The sequence below is a fragment of the Macaca fascicularis genome, chromosome 13 (genome assembly GCF_037993035.2).
Source record: "Macaca fascicularis isolate 582-1 chromosome 13, T2T-MFA8v1.1".
NCBI classification, from domain to species: Eukaryota; Metazoa; Chordata; class Mammalia; order Primates; family Cercopithecidae; genus Macaca; species Macaca fascicularis.
Genome location: NC_088387.1, coordinates 110,665,422 through 110,673,167, shown reverse-complemented (window position 1 = coordinate 110,673,167; position 7,746 = coordinate 110,665,422).

Below are 7,746 nucleotides of genomic sequence, written 5' to 3'. Positions count from 1 at the left end.
CATGGGGCCATGATGGGTGGGAAGCAGATGCTGGGTGTTTATTCTCTCTCAGATCCAAGTCTGCCCTTCTAGTTTCCATTCTGTGATCCTGGGACTGGCTCTCTGCACACCCCATTTCCTGTGTTCCCTTGCTAGCGGGTGGGTTCTGACACTAGGAGGCAATGGGAGGAGAGTGGAAAGCGGGAAGAGGAGGAACTTTTCTTCCTTATTCTAGTTCCCATCAGTGTCCTCACAGCAATAGAAGATAGTGATGGCTCCAGTTTCCAGATTGTTTAGGCAGCCCCCGTATGTGGCTGTACCCCTTTGGGGTGGCACACCAGCTGTGCCGTCCCCCAATCAGAGGATTGAGCCCCAGCCATTCGGTGGGTGTCTCCTTCCCCAATGGAAGTCCAAGCACTGTGGTGGCATCTCCTCCGAGGTCTAAGTGCCAGCCGCATGGGGACCTCTCCTATGAGCTCCTACATTATGGTATCCCTACTTTTTCCTAGGGGTGGTAGTCACTTCCTGAATTTATTTTTATTTTTTAAATAACTGCTCCTTGAAGAGCAGGGCTAATTCATAAGCAGTGTACCCAGAGTCAGCCCCTGAATGTATTTATATCTGTTACCTCAATATCCCCTTTTTGCTTCTTAGCCTTCCAACATCTGAGTAACCCATTTCCTGTCTTCACTCACCTCTGCTGTAATACCAACCACGGTTTTCTTACCGGACCCTGACTGCCACAGACCTTGCTATCAAAAATGCATTTACTGCCCCCTTGGCACACGTATGTCTTACGAAGACATCTGGGGTACTTGCTCCTTCCTGCTCAACAGGTCCAATGTCACAGAACAGTGTGATGTCCTGAGAAGGCTCAAAAGAGTCACAATCGCTGCAGACCAGATTATGGCAAGAACAGAACAATTCACAGAGCCAGGGCACTACGCTGACTTCTGGAGAGCAAGGACTTCTTTCTCACCAAGTTGATTCATTTAGAGTTGATATATAAAAATTACATGAATTCATTTTGTTAACAAGAACGTGATCCAGAAATGTCTTTTTCAAGTCAATGCTATTCTTTAGCAGCATCTGTTTAATTGAAAGCAAGTGAAGAAATCTGAATAATCGTGAATTCTCTGCCAGATGGCAATCATCACCCAAATTTGTGTTAGGCACCCATTATATTAGTAGCAAACAAATGCATTCAGAGGGTCACTTTTCATTGAGTGACTAGTGTTTCAACTTTGCCCATCATTAGCAACTGTCAACAGTTCCGAGTGATCCGAAGGCATTTATGACACTAGTCTGTGAGGCTATTTTGACTGCATTATTCTTTCCCTCACTGACCTGTGACAGAGACTGCTAGTTGTCCCCAAACATATTAGTTAAGATGGGCTAAGTTATGTTGCAGTAAAAATTAACTTCAAATAAATCTCAGTGCTTTGATACAGTTCATGTTGCATGTAGATTGGCAGAGGCTCCATTCCCATTCAGTCTCTGAGGGATCCAGGCCAGTGGAGGCTCCAGTGCCTTGTAGCTACATCTGGAACCTGTGGCTTCCTTGGCAGGAGAGAGCTATTGGAGACTATAATCTTGTCACCACGTGTCACTTCCCATCATAGCCAACTGGCTAGAACAAACCAGATGGCCTCGCTAATAGGTTCCATCTTTTGGTACCCAGAAGGGGAGGGGAACTAGAACTTGATAGACACTTGAGTATCTACCATATCCAGTTCCTATTCTTCCCTTCTTGAATAGCAACAGAATTCTTGGTCATTAGCTGGGCACGTGGCTGTACCTCCCTCCTCTAAACATGGCATTTCTAAGTCTAAGTAGCTAAGCTATGACCAATGGATGTCAGTTAAAGTGCGGTCACAACCTGCTGGAAGTGTCCTTAAGGAGAGGAATTATACCCTTCTTCTCCTTCTTCATCCTTCCCGCTGGCTAGCATGTCAATAATACATACTATTATGGGGTGGGCTCCAGCAGCTCCCTTGGATTTTGAAGCGACCTTGGGAATGGAAGTCAAGCATGAAGAACCAACACCTGGAAGGGGCCTTGGTTCCTGACCTTTTGGAGAACAATACCAACTCGGGACTGTCTCCTTCCTACATGCGTGAGAGAAATAAACTTCTGTCTTGTTTAAGCCACTGTTGTGTGTTGTGTGTATGTGTCTGTGTTGCAGCTGAATCTACTCCTTACTAATATGGAGCCCCAGTGCAAAGTCTGTTACAGATTATTTTCTCAATAAGTAATATTCCTCTTCCCCTTCCATGGTTGGAATCAACTGATAGACAAAAAGATAGAGGTAAAACTCTCCCTCCTATTACTAATAAAGCTGATGGGGATGTGGCTTTAGATTGGTGGGCAAAAGGGCTTGTTAGCACTTCCTCCCGAAATGGACAGATTACCTGCCTCTGTTACTGACCTAACTTGGGTCTCTTGGCCTCAGCGCCATTGGCACGCTGGACCGGGTGACCGTTGCTGGGTTTATCCTGTACACTAGGTTTAGCAGCATCCTCGTCCTCCACTCCTAGATGCCAACAGCACTCCAGTCATGATCATGAAAACTGTCTCCAGGCATTGCCCAGTATCCCCTGGGGAACAAAATGTCCCCAGCTGAGAACAACTGGCACAACTGGACAACTGTAGGAGTCCCCCTCAGGTCAATCCAGATGTGTATCTCCAAAGGCAGGAAATTCCCGAAGGGAGGAAAGCCAAAGTGACTGAGCCTTTCATGTCCAGTTCCCTTTTCCACACTCAGAGAAGCCACCCCCTTTGCTTCTAAAAGGAAAGGGTGACTGAGGGAGTAGCAGAGGCCAAAAGTGTCACTCTAATCCAGGTTCCTCTACACGGAAGCCTAATGCTAGCGTAGTTCTGAAAATGCTCCCTTCTTTTGTCATCAGCCATGTGTACAGAGTCATTTTTCCTGACAGCCTAAATTTTCACAAACATTAGCTAGAAATAATGTGAATGACTGGCTGGATACAATTACTTTCATTTGAAATAAAAGAATGGGAACTAGAAAGGCTCAATGAGCAAGAATAAAGACATTGGGGCCAGCACTATATTTTTTAAGGGTGGCTGGCCACTGCTTTAAGTCCACGTGATTATCCTGAGTCACTGTGGGTGTTTGGATAAAGGAGGGAACGTACTGTGTGTGTGTGGCGGGGGTGAACATGGGTGCATGCAGGCCCCCCCTTCAGCTCTCTCAAAAGAAGGAGGGCTGCCTGTAGTTACGAGCCCTTGGGTAGAATAAGCTCGGGCCTCAGCACCTCCTTAAACTCTAAAATATTAAACACCCCAAAAAGCTTTTGTTTATATATGTATTATACTGACTGATATGTAAAGTATTACACATTAAAACTAAGAAATTATCTAAGTATTTAACTCATCTAAAAATAAAAATAGTAAACACAATACATGTTAAATATTTTTATGAAAAATAACTATGTTTTCCAAGACAAAAACAATTTAGTAAAGATGGCATTATTTTACATTTCACAAATCTCTTGAAGTCTGGCCTAATAGAAGACAGATGGATTTTCCTCTCGGCTTGTGTGAATTCTGCTGTGATATGTTTTGGTTTACACACATAAAGGAAAACCCAGCCTCATATAAATATGTAGCTGGAAAATGGAAAGTTGTTTAGTAGCCTCTTCAGATCCCAAAGGACATCCTTCCTTGAAACTACATCAGAACTCGCCAAGTGGTAGCTTCAAGGTGAGTTGCAACCCTCCACCTCTGGGCATCTCGCCTTCGAGACTGTGGTCTGGGGCCGCTCCTCCGGCTGCGGTGATGGTCACCTTGCTTGAACCCACACCTTGACTTTGCAGACTCCCATTCTCCCAGGCCACACTGTCACTCCTCCTCACTTCTCCCACTGCTTTGCCTTTATACCGTGTCCCCCTTTCTTCTCTCCCTGTCCTGTCATCCTAGCTCTTTCCTCCTTTTGTTTTTTGCTTCTTTCTTTACCTTCTCTCAGATCTTTCCTTGCTTCTCTGAGCCCTCGCTTCCTGCCCTCTGAAGGCCACGCTGAGAGCCCCAAACATCATCTCTTTCCCACCTAACTGGAGTGACAATAGGGCCTAAGTCCAACAAGACACCAGGTCTGTCTTTAGTAGTCAGAGAAACTGCAAAAGCAAAAGATAAAGCCAGGAGAAGGCACTGCCTTAATCTGCAGCTAACACCTGGCAAGGCTGGGGCGCACCGCTTGGAGGGTGGGGTAAGTCAATCGCTAATAGAATTGAAAAGCCAACTCTGAAACACTGTAATACGATGGGTTGCTTTTAATGACCCAGGTGGTTTTTAATTGTGTTAATCAAGTAGCCCGTTTCTGAGATATGAAGAAACAGTTTCATGTATGAAAGTGAAACGCTAGTTATGTCCTAAGGCCCTCAAGCCCTCAGTGGCACCATCATTCACTTGCTAGCCTTGGGCATTCACTTAACTCCAGCCAATACATGCATCCCTGGGGCCAAAACCGTCAAAAGGGAGGCACAAAAGGAGTCATAGCTGTGTCAAGTTTAAAGCCTTCCTCTAGACAACAACAGCACAGGGGGGCTTATCTTTTGCTGAGGCAAAGGACAATTAGTCAGATGGGGTATAACTTTTAGCAAAATGCAAATTTGGTAATCATTTTTTCTTTCATTACAAATTCAGTTTGTTTGTTGGTTATTGAAGTCATCTTTGTTTTTTCTTTGTTTTTTTAGATGGAGTCTCGCTCTGTTGCCAGGCTGGAATACAGTGGCGCAATCTCGGCTCACTGCAACCTCTACCTCCCAGGTTCAAGCGATTCTCCTGCCTCAGCCTCCTGAGTAGATGGGACGACTGGCACGGACCACCAGGCCCGGCTAACTTTTGTAGTTTTAGTACAGACAGGGTTTCACCATGTTGGCCAGGATGGTCTCGATCTCTTGACCTTGTGATCCGCCTGCCTTGGCCTCCCAAAGTGCTGGGATTACAGGTGTGAGCCACCGTGCCCATCCTGAAGTCATCTTTTAAAAAAGATTCTCAGGACCAGGTGTGGTGGCTCACATCTGTAATCCCAGCACTTTGGGAGGCTGAGGCAGGCAGATCACTTGAGGTCAGGAGTTCGAGACCAGCCTGGCCAACGTGGTAAAACCCCACCTCTATTTAAAAAAATACAAAAATTAGCCAGGTGTGGTGGTCCATGCCTGAAATCCCAGCTACTCTGGAGACTGAGGCATGAGAATCGCTTGAACCTGGGAGGTGGAGGTTGCAGTGAGCTGAGATCACACCACTGCTCTCCAGCCTGGGTGACAGAGCGAGACTCTGTTTCAAAAAAAAAAAAAAATTCTTGGGAGTTGGGTCGAATGATGTAGTCAGGTCACTTATCAACTAGTAACAACTTACTGAACATTGTATCAGTCCATTCTCATGCTGCTAATAAAGACATACCTGAGACTGGATAATTTATAAAGGAAAGAGGTTTAATTGCCTCACAGTTCAGCATGACTGAGGAGGCCTCAGGAAACTTACAATCATGGTGGAAGGGGAAGCAAACACGTCCTTCTTCACATGGCGGCAGGAGAGAGAAGAATGAGAGCCGATCCAAGGGGAAGCCCCTTATAAAACCGTTGGATCTTGTGAGAACTTACTATCACGAGAACAGGATGGAGGAAACAGCCTCAATTTTCTCCACCTGGTCCCTCCCACAACACATGGGGATTATGGGAACTATAATTCAAGATGAGATTGCAGTGGGGACACAGCCAAATCATATCATTTTGTCCCTGGCCCCTCCCAAATCTCATGTCCTCATAATTCAAAACACAACCATGCCCTTCCAAAAGTCCCCCAAAGTCTTAGCTCACTCCAGCATTAACTCAAAAGTCCAAGTCCAAAGTCTCATCTCAGACAAGGCAAGTCCCTTCTACCCATGGGCCTGTAAAATCAAAAGCAAGTTAGTTACTTCCTAGATACAGTGGAGGTACAGGGATTGGGTAAATATACCCGTGCCAAATGGGAGAAATTGGCCAAAACAAAGGGGCTATGGGTGCCATGCAAGTCCGAAATCCAATACGGCAATCATTAAACTTTAAAGTTCCAAAATGATCTCCTGTGACTCCATGTCTCCCATCCAGGTCATGTTGATGCAAGAGGTGGGTTCCCAAGGCGTTGAGCAGCCCCACCCCTGTGGCTTTGCAGGGTACACCCCATCCCCATCTGGGTTGCTTTCACAGGCTGATGTTGAGTGTCTGCAACTTTTCAGGGTGCACAGGGCAAGACTACCATTCTGGGGTCTAGAGGATGGTGGCCCTGTTCTCACAGCTCCACCAGGCAGTACCCCAGTCAGAACTCTGTGTGGGGGATCCAACTCCGTATTTCCCTTCTACACTGCCCTAGCAGAAGTTCTCCAGAGAGCAAACTTCTGCCTGGACATCCAGATGTTTCCACACATCCTCTGAAATCTAGGCAGAGGTTCCCAAACCTTAATTCTTGACTTCTGTGCACTCAGGCCCAACACCACATGTAAGCCACCAAGGTTTGGGGCTTGCACCCTCTGAAACAACAGTCTGAGTTTTATGTTGGCCCCTTTTAGCCAAGGCTGGAGCTGAAGAAGCTAGGATGCAAGGCAACATGTCCCAATGCAGCATAGAGCAGGGGGGCCCCTCGTAGGCTCCCAGGTTTGTGATAGGAGAGGCTGCTGGAAGGTCTCTGATATGCCCTGGAGACATCTTGCCCATTCTCTCGGTGATTAACATTTGACTCATTACTTATGCAATTTCTGCAGCCAGCTTAAATTTCTCCCCAGATAATGGAGTTTTCTTTTCTATCCCATCATCAGGTTGCAAAATTTGCCAAACTTTTATGCCCTGCTTCCTCTCAAACACTTTGCTGCTTAGAAATTTCTTCCGCCAGATACCCTAAAAATCATCTCTCTCAAAGTTCCATGGATCTCTAGGGCAGGGGCAAAATGCTGCCAGTCTCTTTGCATAGCAAGAGTGACCTTTACTCCAGTTTCCAATAGGTTCTTCATCTCCATCTTGACCACCTCAGCCTGGACTTCACTGTCCTTATCACTATCAGCAATTTGTCAAAGCTATTCAACAAGTCTCTAGGAGGTTCTAAATGTTTCCCACAACTTCCTGTCTTCTTCTGAACCCTCCAAACTGTTCCAACCTCTGCCTGTTACTCAGTTCCAAAGTTGCTTCCACATTTTCGGGTATCTTTACAGCAGTGTACCACTCTCTGTGGTACTAATTTACTGTATTAGTCCATTTTCACAATGCTAATAAAGACATACCCAAGACTGGGTAATTTGTAAAGGAAACAGATTTAATTGACTCACAGTTCAGCATGGCTGGCTCAGGAAACTTACAATGATGGTGGAAGAGGAAGCAAATACGTCTTTCTTCATATGGTGGCAGGAGGGAGAAGAAGAGCCGAGCAAAGGGAAAAGCCCCTATTAAACCATTAGATCTCGTGAGAACTTACGAGAACAGGATGCAGGGAAACTACTCCCAAGATTCAATTATCTCCACCTGGTCCTTCCCATGACACATGGGGATTATGGGAAAACAATTCAAAATGAGATTGGGTGGGGACACAGCCAAACCCTATCATACTTGAACACTATATTAATATGATAAATACATATTAAGACATGACCTTACACTCTGACAACATGGAATGGCAGCTGGGAAATTAGCCACAGCAACTTACGAGGAAGGAAGATGGCCACCTGCGTGCTGTGTGTAAACTGCATGCAGGGTAGGAGTAAAGGGGAGGCACGGGTGACAC